At 44.7% G+C, this 13,632-nt stretch overlaps 1 long non-coding RNA gene and 1 pseudogene across 1 annotated transcript in view; both read right to left on the reverse strand.

Moving 5' to 3' along the window:
• Positions 1-324: 324 nt before the first annotated feature.
• On the reverse strand, positions 325-5,713 carry LOC116630928 (annotated as a pseudogene).
• Positions 5,714-7,797: 2,084 nt separating this feature from the next.
• Positions 7,798-13,632, reverse strand: part of LOC116631138 — a 78,529-nt gene continuing 72,694 nt past the window's right edge. Inside the window, exons 2-3 of the long non-coding RNA XR_004299094.1 lie at positions 9,876-9,970; positions 7,798-9,246 (exon numbers count right to left, since the gene is read on the reverse strand). This is a non-coding gene — a long non-coding RNA (uncharacterized LOC116631138). The remainder of the gene's footprint in view (positions 9,247-9,875; positions 9,971-13,632) is intronic.

A 13,632-nucleotide genomic window follows, 5' to 3' on the forward strand; every position in this document is an offset into this window, starting at 1 on the left:
AAGCATACAACATGATTTGATGTATCTGTATGTTGTGAAATGTTTGCCACAATCAAGCTAATTAACATAACCATCACTCACATAGTTATCCTGTGTGTTTGCGCGACTCTCTTAGCAAATTTCAAACAGACAATGCAGCATTATTAACTATAGTCACCACACTACACATTACATCCTCAGAAGTTATTCATCTTATAACTGAAAGTTTGTAACCTTTGACCAATGTCTCATTTCCCCAATCTCCCAGCTCCTGGAAACCACCATTCTATTCTCTGCTTCCATGAGTCTAACTTCCTTGTCTTTTTTTTTTTTTTTAATCCCATATATAAGTGATACCATGCAATATTTGTCTTTTTCTGGCTGGCTTATTTCATCTGGCATAATGCCCTCCACATTTATCCACATTGTCATCAAAAAATGACAGAATTTCCTTCTTTTGTATGGCTGAATAATATTCTATTATATGTACACACACACACCACATGAGATAAACTAGAACTCATTAGAAAGTACTTTTAATGATTACATTATTTTTTCCCCAAATCAATACAGTTTTTACTGCATCTTTAAAATACCACAAATAGGGGAGTCTACTTCTCCCTCCCCTGCTCTTGCACGCTCTCTCTCTCTCTCCCTCTCGAATAAATAAAATCTTTAAAAAAATAAATAAAATATCACAAATAAATCTGAAAAAACATCTGGCATCTTGTTGTTTCTGTAGCTGGACAACTTAGATCTCATTCATCAGCCTGCTGAACTGTTCCTTCTTGAGAAACATAGATGCCACCCAAAAATTTCCTGATGTCCTTGTATTTAACCATGGTGGCTTGTCTGAATCAAAGCAGCAGAGTTGAGACAAGTTCAATGCCATCCCCTTCAAGAATTAACTCACCTTTCTGGGCTTGAGCTACTGAACAAGGAACAACTGGCCTCATCCAAACCCTGTGGATAGAGTTTTCACCCAAGGAATTTCAGATTTCAACAAGAGAACCATTCTCCTGAATAACAACGTTGATGGGGAAGTGAGCGTACACAGACCTAATCTTGTAACGGAAGCCCAGTGGAACGCCCTTGATCATGTTCTGTACATGGCTACAGACCGGGCAAACAGTAGCCAGTTCTTTTCTTGTTCCCCACCATTTGTCAACTCAGAGCCTCTTCTTTTTCTTTCCAAAGAGACTGAATTCTACATTGATGTGATTGCAGTCCCTTCACAGTGTTCCTCTGGGGCTCTTTACAATAACAGCGCGTCCCTTCAGAGTGATGGCGACATTTTCTGGAATGTCAACGGTCTGATTGCTGAGAATGGTCTTCGTTCCCTCAGTAGATATGGCAAAAGTGATTAATTATTAACTAAAGAAAAAGTACAGTGCAAAGGGTTTGGGGGCACCTGGCTGGCTCAGTCAGTAGAGCATGCAACTCTTGATCCTCAGGTCATGAGTCAAGTCCTATGTTGGGTGTAGAGCCTTCTTAAATATATATATATAAATACTACTGCCTAATTCTAAAGCTCTTTACTACTATGCTATACCACATTTAACACTAGTTAAGGGCTCATTTCCTGCCAGCAAAGGGATTGGTAAGGAGATAATTAGAATATAACCTACTAGTATATTTTGTAAAGTTTCCCTGAGTAGAATTTGATTAATCATTTCCAAACCTTAGGAGAACAAACAAAAGAAACTTTTAAATAAAAGCAAGGGAGAGATGGTTTTGTAACACAGTTGCATGAGGATAATGAAACACTTGGGTGACTTTTTACTGGGGTCGTGATTCCCCAGAGAAACCTTCAAGGAAAGAATTTACCACGTTCATCATGGATGGTTCTTTGTGCCACCGTGGAGAGCTTTTGATCCAGATCAGAGGGCACCTGGCTGCTCCCACCAATGGGGGAATCAAGGAGGAAGAATGCCCCCATCCTCTGCATTGGACCCACTTGACATCAGCTGTTCAGAGCTGCGGTGCTTGCAGAATTAAGGTCACACTGAATGAGCGTGATTATTGTTCATCATTAAATGGTAAGTATGTCTGTGGAATGACATTGATTAAAAGTATTTTGGGCTTTTAACATGTTAACTGGATGAAATCATCACACCCGAGAAACCTAAAATCCACTACAGACCTTACATCTAGTAGGAGAAGTGGGCAAAGAAAGCTTAAAACTAGGAGATTTGTAAGAAAGATGCTTCTTAAAGATAAACCCATGGAGGAAGACAGAACTCTGCTTCTAGCTGTAAACACCAGTGTGGCTGATACCAGTTCTTTTCCCACCTGCCCAGTAGGTGTCAGCGTAAGACAATGTTCCTACAACTGACCAGCTTCAGAGCAAAAACAGAGTATCAAGTTATAAAACAGAGGAGACTTAAGAAAGATGAGGCTACCAAAATTTCACACGAGCCTTTAAATATCATCATCTAAAGAGAGCTGACCTACACGAAGTTTCCTCATGACTAAGGTGACAGAGTTGGACCACATGGCCTCAGAAGACCGCAACTAGCTCTTGTAGTCCTCATCCACTCTGCAGGAATTCCGGAGCATCTCGCAGGGCTAGACAGGACTCGGCACTGTTGTAAGAGTCAGTCACCGCGAACTAGCACAGTAACCAATGAACACCTGTTTGAAAAACAGGTATGATTCCCCACTTCCCAGAGACAATATTAACATAGAAATCCTGTCATCCACGGGAATATATCATTATCAGGCTTACAAAAGTGGAAAAGAGAGGGGAGTCAAAGTGTGTATGTGAGTCTTGTGGAATGTGTTGAGTCAGTCAGGGTGAGCTTCCTGGAGGAATGGCCTTTGAACTGTGATGGAAGAGAGGCGCTAAACCAGAGCTGCACTCTAGCCCCACCTTTCTGCTCTGCGTTTAGTTTTCCTCCTCCAAATACAACCACCCTATACTCTGATAAAGAGTAACCAATAAAGAGAAAGAAAATAAACATGAATTATTTTTTAAATTCACTATGTAAAGGTACTGTTGATATGTTAAAGGGAAAATGGTAGGAGGAGGGTGATATCTATTGAGTACCTAATACATGTGTCATACAATCCTTACTAAATTCCTGAATGTAAGTGGTATTATTCTCATTTTTAGGTAAAGGATCTAAGACTCACAGGAGTTCTATAACTCTCCCAAGATTATAATATTTACGAGTGATTACTCTGCACCAGTATTAAACTAAGTGCACTACAACAATCCAATGAAGAAATGACTTATTATTCCCATTTTTCGGAGATGGAAATTAAGCCTAACAGAAAATAAATTATTGCTTCCTCAAGATCACAGGACTCCTAATTAGTTGAAATTCAAATTCACGTGTTGCAAGTTGGGTTCTTTGGGAAGCAGACTCATCATGGACTAAGGTTGTGGCTTTCTATTAGGGAATTACTTTAGGATTAGCACCTGTGGAAGGAAGGGACAGGAAGCAGGTTTGGGAGATGGGTCTGAGTCGTCCAGCACTGGCTCAAATAGCCAAGCATGTATATACCTGCCTCAGTCAGTCGTTGGATGTAGACACAGCCCTGGAGGAGACCCCAAAGGGCTGATGGCTGACACCTGTCTTCTGACAACACTCCCAGGGCTGGGACCTCGAGTCCTTCCTGGGAGGGACCTCTGGGCAGCATATCTCCATGCCCTCTGCACTGGGAGGGACCTCTGGGCAGCATATCTCCATGCCCTCTGCACCGTGTCCGTATGGTACTCCCAGCTCATGTTTTCCTGCTATACCATGAGGGTGGGGGCCAGAAAGGAAGCAGCGTTGTCATGGTGAGGTTGCAGAGGGGTGAGCCCGGGCCCCAGGCTTCATGGGGAGATAAGCACCAAGCCCTCATCCCTTATAACCCTCAAATAGCATCAGCTAGAAATCAAGAAAGGGGTGGAGTGAGGGAGCATGGAGTCAACAGCAGGATCAGTCATTAAATGCTTGTTTTTCGGTTGACTGACAGCCTCCAGGTGGTCTAGTAAGGGAGGCACCAAGCCCCGTGCAGACCCAACAGTTGGTATGGCCACTTATGCTATTTAGTAACATCTGATCTCCTGCTGCACGCCGCTCACTCACCCCAGGGGCCACCCAAGACGGCAAACCCACCTGGTGCGCCACGTGCTGGCCTGACCTAGGTAAGAGGAGCACAGAGGGCGCTGCGTTCCACGTGAAACAGAGTCAGCTCCTGGGATCGCAAGTGCTAAGAACGGCAACCTTCCAGCCCAAGCAGCAACCCATTCTCATCCTTCTGCTTGAATTCAGAGAACAGCTGACTTGACAGAAGGCAGAAAGCTGGTGAGTTTCGTTCACTCAGTGACAAATGAGCACCAAGCAAAACCAGCTTTCCCGTGGTGAAATTCCTCTCGACTGTCATCCTGGTTGCACATGGCAGAGAGAAGCCTGAGACTGCTGAAGGGCCGATGCACAAGGGAGAAGACGTGTCTGCGGCACGTGTCTGCCTGAAACCCCAGAGCTGGCGGCCCCTCCCTGACTACCGGCCCCCCATGTACTTCATTGCTTTGGACCGAGCCACTCCGCTCTTGGAACGCTGCCTCCCTTTTGGTACAGGTAGCAAAATCCAGCCAAAGCCTTGGTTCAGATTTTCCTCCGTGCGACCATCCATCCCCACCCTCCAGCCGAAAGCAATTTCTCTTATAATTCATTCGGTAAAAGCAGTGGGAGTTCTAACATTTTAAATTGTGCATAAGAACCCCCCCAACGTGCTTGATTAAAAGCCAGAGCCTTTGGCTCTGGGCTCCAGACGTTCTGATTCATCAGGAATAGAGAGGCCTGAGAATCTGCAGTTTTCACGGTCAGTTCTGATATTCCCGATGTACTGGGTCTGCAGAGGATCCTCTGAAGAAGACTGGCATCATGCTTTTAAAAGATTTCTTCTCTCCAAAAGAAGGGGCTGATGCACATGCTACAGAGCCTGTGTCCTCTGAAGGGCCTGTCTCGGTGCAAAAGGAGGACAGAGACCCTGTTTTCTTCATCGCCCTCTCTCCTACAGTATGCATCTAGCATAGTGATTCGCATACAGTAGGTGCTCAAACATGGTTTATTGGTCAGCTAAGAGTCTTTCTGGTCTCCTGATTTTCTCTTTACTCTTCCAAATGGTTTGGGGTCGGTAGGGGAGCCTGCCTCTCAGTCCTGTTTCCCATATACTTCCTCCCATGCTCCCTCCTGCTCCAAGCTCTAGCCCGTACCCCACTTGACCTGCCCTTCTGTGGTCCTCCTTTAAGTTGATCTTTTAGTTATTTAACAAGATTTGGGCATGATTTTTTTATTCTTTATAAAAGATCCTATTCTGATTTTTTAAATATCCATATTCACTGGGCATGTTTTAGAAAATAGAGTTGACCCTTGAACAACGTGGGTGGCAACTGTGGCCCCACTTACGAATTGTTTTGATAAATACAGTACTGTAAATGTATCGTGTCTTCTTTATGATTTTCTTCACATTTTCTCTTCTCCAGCTTACTTTATTGTACAAAGATAGTATGTAATACACAGAACATACAAAATACGTGTTAATAGACTCTGTTCTTGGTAAGGCTTCTGGTCAACAGTTACACTATTCGAAGTTAGGTTTGGGGGGAATCAAAAGTTATATGCAGATTTTCAACTGCATGGGGGTGGGCACCCCTAACCCCTGCATTGTTCAAGGATCAACTGTAAAAGTGTTAAGAAGAAAACTTACCTGTAATCCCCATTTCCTTTTTAATGCACATTTTCACAAAAGATCCATCTTTCTGGGGACTATGTCAACAATCTTCTTTACCTTTGGACCCCTCACTCTTTTCTAAGAAAGCCAGGATATTATTAGAGATTAAGAAGGGGAGGGGAGCCAGGTTGGCTCAATCAGGTAGAACATGTGACTCTTTATCTCAGGGTTGTAGGTTCAAGCCCCATGTTGGATGAGGGGATTATTTAAAAATAAAACTAAATAAGAGGAAGAAGGAGGAGAGGAGGATTTGAGGAGAGGAGAGAATCTAAAGGCTATTTTTAAAAGACTAAAAGTTTTTCTAGGACTTACCCCCCCTCACTGCCCATCAAACGTTAAACAAATATGAAACCAATAGGCCAACTTTGACCAAGCACACTGCATAGGGGACAGACATTTGGGCAACAGTATTTTAAAGAACTCAGTCTTTTCCTGGCTTTCAGAATCCACTTAGCACAACAGGTAGAGAGGGTGGTTACAGTATACGTAATAATGACAGCATAACAGCGAACGTAGAACATATGTTTCTCTCTCTGTGTTGGGCATCGAGATAAATGCTTCTATGCATTAACTTATCTAACTTCACAATAGCCCTGTGAGGTAGGAATTTTTGCCACCATTTTACAACTGAGGAAATGAATCCCAGAGCGGTTAAGTAACTTGCCCAAGTTCACACAGCCAGTAAGTGCCAGAGTGGGAATTTGAACCTAATCAGGCTCCAGAGTCTATGTTCTTAACCACCAACTGCAAGTTAACTAGTGCTGCCCAACAGTTAGAGCATTTTAGTCATTTAAAGACCTTAGGTGGGCGCCTGGGTGGCTCAGTTGGTTAAGCAACTGCCTTCGGCTCAGGTCATGATCCTGGAGTCCCGGGATCGAGTCCCGCATCGGGCTCCCTGCTCGGCAGGGAGTCTGCTTCTCCCTCTGACCTTCCCCCCTCTCATGTGCTCTCTCACTCTCTCAAATAAATGAATAAATAAAATCTTTAAAAAAATAAAAAAAATAAAAAAAAAATAAAGACCTTAGGTAACACTGGACTTGACCTTTTGTCCAAGACCCCAAATATTTCAAAGTGTTTTCTTGGGAAACAAGCCCACTGTTAAGCCTCAATCAGACCATTGTTCCACTTAATTACTCTCATCCAGTTTTATCTGAAAAACTTGCATACAGCCTGGCTGAACAGCCACGCTTTAAGATATCTCTCTTATTCCAGGACTCGGTTGTTCTTCTGAATTCTTTTCTTCAACCAATTTATCGAGCAACTACTATGTGCCAGGTATTATTCTGGGTTCCTAGCTCAGAAGATCAATGAGCTGTGTTGTTTACCCACTAAGAGAGGACTTGGCCTCTACTGGACCCATGGTCATGGATAGACGAAGAGGTGGGGATGGGTGGCATATTCATACAAGAGAAAAAGTGCTAGGCCACAGGTGAGCTTAGCTCTCAAACTAGCTCTCAAACTAGCACCCTATATACCTAACTATGGCATGTCTGAAGCATGAGAAACCCAAGTACCCGGGCAGAAGGACAGGCATTTTTGGGTTTGCTCCCAGTGGGAAGAGCCACAGGCATAACCATGACCACAGCCGACTACCCGCTCTGCACCCGTGTCTCCTGGCCCTCGGAGCTGGGTGCGGACGGGCCCTGGCTCCCTGTGTCGATTTGCAAAGCCATCCCCTCTTCCTAGCATCATCTTCTTCCAGCTTCCCTGTCTTCTACAGTGAATAAATACTTTCTCTAAGTTGCCTCAGTATTAAATACTTCATGTGCTGTCACTGAAACAGCCAGCCCGTGCAGCCGGTGAACAAAGTGAAGATGTCTGCCCACATGGAACTCACATTCCAATGGGGGAGGCCGGCCGTAAATGAGAAAGATAGGAGGTAAAGAAATACGAGGTAAAAAATAAATGATATAGTACGTTGAAAGGTGACAAGTGCTAAGTGGAAAACAGGTAGGGCAGGGTAATGGGGATCAAAGGTGCTGAGGGGGGAGGGGAAAGGGTACCACCATCCATAGAGGGGTCAGGGCTGGCCTCCCTGAGAGGGTGGTATTTGAGCAGAAATTTGAAGGAGTTTGATCTGAGGCTCTCTGGAGAAGAGCAGACTCAGCAGAGAGAAGGGCTCAGAGAGAAGCCCGAAGGCAAGAAGCTGGCTGCTGAGTTGAGGAAAGAGCGAGGAGGTGAGTGGGATAGAACACACTGAGCAAGGGGGAGAATGGGGACAGAGGAGGAGAGAGGTAATGGGCACCAGCCATGGTAGCTCATGAAACAAAGAGCCATTGCAGGGTTTTGAACAGAGACATGAAACAGGTTTTAACAGGATTTCTCTGGCTGCTTTCCTGAGAAGTGACCGTAGGAGGCTGAGGAGAGAAGCAGGGAGACCAGTTAGATGCTGCTGTAGTCATTCAGGCAGGGGAAGATGATGGCTCAAAGCAGGCTAAGAGGAGAAGTGATCGGAGTCTGGATACTTTCTGAAGGGAGAGGATACTGGTCAGAGGGGTACTTGTGCTTCAGTCACAAGAGACCCCCCAAACCCGCAGTTTACAACACTTCATGGCCGGTGCGAGGTGTGAGTTGGCCGTGGCTCTGCTCCTTGGGAACTGGCTCTGAGTTCAGGTCCAGGCTGGCCAAGCAACCTCTGTCTGGAACATTGTGGACTATTGTAGAGAGGAGAAAAGTCACCCAGGAGAGTGAAAGAGTAAATGGAGGAGAAAAGTATGGCATTAAAGGCTCATTTGAGGTTTATGGTCATTAATTCAATTAACACCGGGGTGGTGGTGGTGCGTATTCACCTGCCACAATCTACTGCAAGGTGCAGGGCAGCCTTGGATTGATCCAGGGCTGTGGTTTGGCCAAGCAGGTAGTGTGATGTGGGAGAGCTATGCAAGGGGGTTTTGTTGTGATTGACCACAGTGATTACGGTTGTCAAAATAGCATGGGGACTGTACATCAAATCAAATTAGCAGTTTGAAATAGACTTCGTGGCTATCAAGGTAGAAACATCCAGGTATTTTAGTGAAAATACTTTCTTGTTGATCTATCATGTAATCAGCATCACCGATGCTTTTAATCATCTCTGATTGCATCTGATTCTGTTAAATGTATTCATGGGCTCTTTGAAAAGATGCTATTCCAGGGAAGAGGTCCTCCTTTGGAAGGACAGGCAGAAATACATTATTCACCACTTTCATGTTTTCTGGCTATCCACCGCGTGGGCCAGTGACTGCGGCCATCTTTGCCTTTCTGGGTTACAAGTAGTAAATTCTGCATTGTCTTCCACCAGGGCTGGCCTCATGGTAGATGAAGTGAATAATGGTCCAGAGGATATGATTCCAGAAGTACAAGTAAATTTTTTACTCCCGAATACATTTCTTGCCTAATGTCTTGGGCAATGTCTAAATGTCACCAGAATTATCGTCTTCCAGCCTGAGGCTTTAGTCATAGATTACAACTCAAGTGATCTTGTTATCAGTAAGTTATACTTTACACTTGAAATTTTCCCGTCCTGTCTTCTGCACTTCTACAATGTTTTGACAGAAGCTCCTAGGACAAAGAGTTCTGTCTTAGGACTGACAGTCTCGGTACCCCTCTCTCTGCTGAGGACCCCACTCATGGTTCTGCTGCTCCGAGGCAGGGTCCGCAGACACAGCATAGACCCTCTGTTTTGCTGCCTTGACCCTGCAGCCCAGTTCCCCCAGTTCACCTACACCAGCCTGTTTGGGATGACTTCTTTACTGAAGGGTCAAGGTAATTTTTTTTTAAGCTGAACGCTAGGTTTGATTTTCTTCAGAATCCAGAGGCAACATGAGCCTAAGCCGTTAACTCTGCATAACAGAATCTGTGCTTGGGCTCAGAACCAACCTGTTCACATCCTGAGCCCAGTGCCCTCATATCTAAAAGTCTCCCTCAAAGAGATTCTTGCCTCTAGTTTTAAGAAGGAAAAGCTCCACACCTTCTGGGAAATTGTTCCCCTCACCCAGAGGGATCCATTTTCACCCCAGAATCCATCCCCCTGCACCCCCAGTCGAGCAAATCTCACATCTGGGCCTTTCAGCAGGGGCTCCAGGAAGACGGGCGACAATCTCTATTGATGCCCCCATGTGCCTTGACAACTGGGAGGCAAGGGGCTGTTCAGGGCGGGCTCCTCACAAGGGTGAGCTGAGGGCACTCACCTGTTCACTTAACGCCTATTCATTCCAAGGTGGACCCATCACACCAGTTCCAGCCACACATCCTTCAGGGACAAACATTCGTCTTCGTGGACAGTCTAAAGCCATAACGAAGAAGAAAATATTTACTGAAATCATCATAATTTTTCCTTCCATAGAGTCAGGAAGTCACAATATTACGCAGAAGAGAATCCAGTTTCTTTCTTACACCCACATTCTTGGTGGACACTTCCTTGGTTAAAACCAAAAGCCCTGAGGTAAGCATCTGTGGAGGGTTTGCTCTTATTCCATTCTGCTCTCATCTTGTGTCAAGCAAGGCGGTGGTCTGTTTGGCTCGTCTGCACACTGATGATGTCTGAGTGTCGGGTGATATGACTTCCCAGGTCCTCCCCCGCCCCCTCCTCACAGGGGCTCCCCACCACCGCACTGAAGAGACCCGTGTGGGCCAAGAAGCATCCATAGCATGGCAACACAGAGGAGGCGTGAGCTTGGCAGAACCCGGATGGGGACCCGAAACCGGGGGAAAGCCTGTAGCCGGGTGACAGGAGCAAGCTTTGATGGCACATTAAAGTTAGGTCATGAACAGACTGACAGGCCACGCTGTCCCTAGTCCTTCGACAATAGAGGAATTCTGAGGCCTAGCTTTGTCAGGCTGCGAGCCCGTCGGTGGCCCAGAAGGCTTTCACAGAAATAAAACTTGGCGGTCTGTGGATTTCCCAGTATGTTTTTTGTTTCTGAGTAACAAAAAAACAACACAAGACAAAAATTTAACAACTCTTTGCTCAACACACAGAGAATAACAATGACAACGTTTCAGAAATACTCGTAAGCCTGCTGAATAAGATGGAGAAGCAGCCAGCAGGAAGTGAACTGGCCGCAAAGCATTGGTACACAGGACGGAAAGCGGCAGATGAAGAGCACACCCCATACTGAAAATTCGAAGAGCTACCATAAAGCACCGGGACCTTGACACCGAAATCCTGATTCTACGAAAGTTTCTTCACCACTATTTTTTTTCTAAATCCTAGCTGTTAATAATACTACCTGACATTTGGTCAGAAAAATGCTTTCACCTACACTACTTCACAAAAAAACTGTAAGCAGGGTGTTATCACCATTTCTTTTTGTTTTCTGTCTGTGACAAAAGAGCTCAAAGAATTCAGTGGCTTGCCCGAGGTTACACAGCAAAAATGAGACAGCCGCCCACATCAAGGGGACCCGGCCTGTTCCTGCCACAGGACCTTTGACCTAACCATTTCCTCTGCTTGGAATGCTCTTCCCCATGCTTCCCGGGGCTGGCTCCCCACTGTTCTACTTTCGCCCCAAATGTTGCCTCCTCAGAGGAGTCTCCTCAAACGGCGGGGTCTGAGGTCACCATGCCCCACTCCAAGCAGCACTCCACTTCCAGAGGCATCAAACCATATGAGCAGGCCAAAGCTGGCCCACCTGTTGTTGGTTCAGGGTTGTTTGTTGTTTGTTTTTGTAAACCAGGTTGTATTGGAACGCAGCCATGCCCATTCATTTCCATACTGCCTTTGATTGCTTTCCCACCACAGCGACGGACTTGAGTAGTCGAAACAGATCATACGACCGGCAAGCCTAAAGCGTTTGCCATCTGGCCTTTCACAAAATAAGGTGGCCAACCCTCACTCTGTCCTGTCACTCCATTTGTTTTCTTCCGCACACTTTTCATCAAGTGTGTGCGTCTATATCCTGCCCCTAGCAGGTAAGCTCCACGCCTGTGGTCTTCACCATTGCACCTCTAGCACCTAGATCAGTAGACGATCAATATATATTTGTTGGGTGATAAATGGCCTGTGGCGTGTTCTAATTTCATAGTCCCCAGGCAGTTTTCTCTTTATGGTTAGGCTGACCAAAGAAGAAAAATATCAGCCCCCCCTTTGCTGTTATATATTTCGTTGTCCGTTACCAGCACTGTTTTTGCTTTTCAGATAGGTGTCTGAAAGGCACTTGCCACATAGTTCATTTCGATATTCTTACATTAAATTATTTAAATTAATTGATTACTGATTCATTTTTAAATTATAATGAATACTGGCATTTTGATAATGATATTAGTGCTCATTAATGAAGTTTCAAAATCCATAATCCACTTAATTTCTTAACAGGATACATATTTTTTTTTAACAAAACAAAGCTGGGAAGCATTACCTACTAAAAATGACACAGTGTGACCATGAAAATCCACGTCCTATCTTTTCTCTTCCCTACTAGAAAAACCCTGAAACATTTACCATGGAGAATAAGAAAGGAAAGTATTCTATTCCTCTAGTAAATTCCTATTTGGCTCCTTCCAGCATTACCTCTTGACAGCTCTGGCCCAAAAGACCAAAGAGCAATGAGGTGCGGTAAAATAGTAGGTAAATGAGTTTTACCAGAAATTTCTTCAGGTGAAATACTCACGAGAGAGAATTTCTAAACCAGCACTCGCCAGGAAGATCTCCTACCAACATAATCCCAGACATTAATAGATTGGCAATCTCTTGAGTTTTAGCTTGAATCAGTGTCAGGAGTCCAGTCACCCCTGAAACAGAAGAAGATCCAGTACTTGACCTTGAATATCCACTCTATAACACTGTGACCTCATCACACACCTTTCTTTCAAATGTCTACTGTGTCATTTTTTTTTTAAGATTTTATTTATTTATTTGTCAGAGAGAGAGAGGGAGAAGCAGGTGCCCCGCTGAGCAGGGAGCCCGACCTGGGACTCCATCCCAGGACCCCGGGATCATGACCTGAGCCACCCAGGCACCCTGTACTGTGTCATTTAGATTCTCCAGGATCTTCCGTTTTAAACATCAAGGCTATCTTTATGTTCTAAGCCAGATGACTGTGTTTTCCTCCTTCTCTACTCATTATCCCCCAAATAATTTAGATTTTTTTTAAAGTTCTCACTCAGAATGGAGATGCTTTCCAATGTACGTTATCAGAATTCTTAACATCCAGAACCAGTTTTCTTTTTCCTTTGCTTCCCCAAATATTTGCCTTCAGAACATTTAAAAATAAATGCAGAGGGGGAAAAAAAATTTAAGGCATTTTATTTTATGTTTATGTCAAGAATACCCATTGTGATGGTTTTATTCAAATAGAAGCTCACTTCCCTTCTTGGAGCTCCATGTGAAAGAAGTTCCCAGGGTTAGGGAGAAACAATACACAATACCAGTACTTCCCAAAGCATAGCCCCCTGGAAACTCAAATACATCTCCTATATAATTTGTTTATTTAACTTCCCCTGACAACACTATCTAATCTAGTGCCCCCAATCAAGGTCTTTTCCCTCGCCCTGCTTTATATTCTTCCTAACATGTATCACCGTGTGACTGTCATTCACAGGATACCTTACTTACACTGTCTCCCCTCACTAGCATAGAAGCCCCAGTCCACTCATTCCTCGGGCTCTGCGAACAGTATCTACCAAACAGTAGGTGCTCAATAAATATGTGTCAAGAGCAGCGGACACTTTGGGTTCTCCTTCCTAACCACATCCTTTTTATTCTTGTGTTTCTTTGCGTCCCTTTTTTTTTTTTTAAGATTTTATTTATTTATTCAAGAGAGATAGAAAGAGGGAGAGGCAGAGGGAGAAGCAGGCTCCCCGCTGAGCAAGGAGCCTGATTCGGGACTGGATCCCAGGACGCTGGGATCACGACTTGAGCCAAATGCAGACACTTAACCCACTGAGCCACCCAGGCGCCCATCTTTGCATCCTTTTATGTGCTTTTGGTTTCAATGGCCCCATCCT

Source organism: Phoca vitulina, unplaced genomic scaffold, assembly GCF_004348235.1.
Source record: "Phoca vitulina isolate PV1807 unplaced genomic scaffold, GSC_HSeal_1.0 scaffold4, whole genome shotgun sequence".
Classification (NCBI taxonomy): domain Eukaryota; kingdom Metazoa; phylum Chordata; class Mammalia; order Carnivora; family Phocidae; genus Phoca; species Phoca vitulina.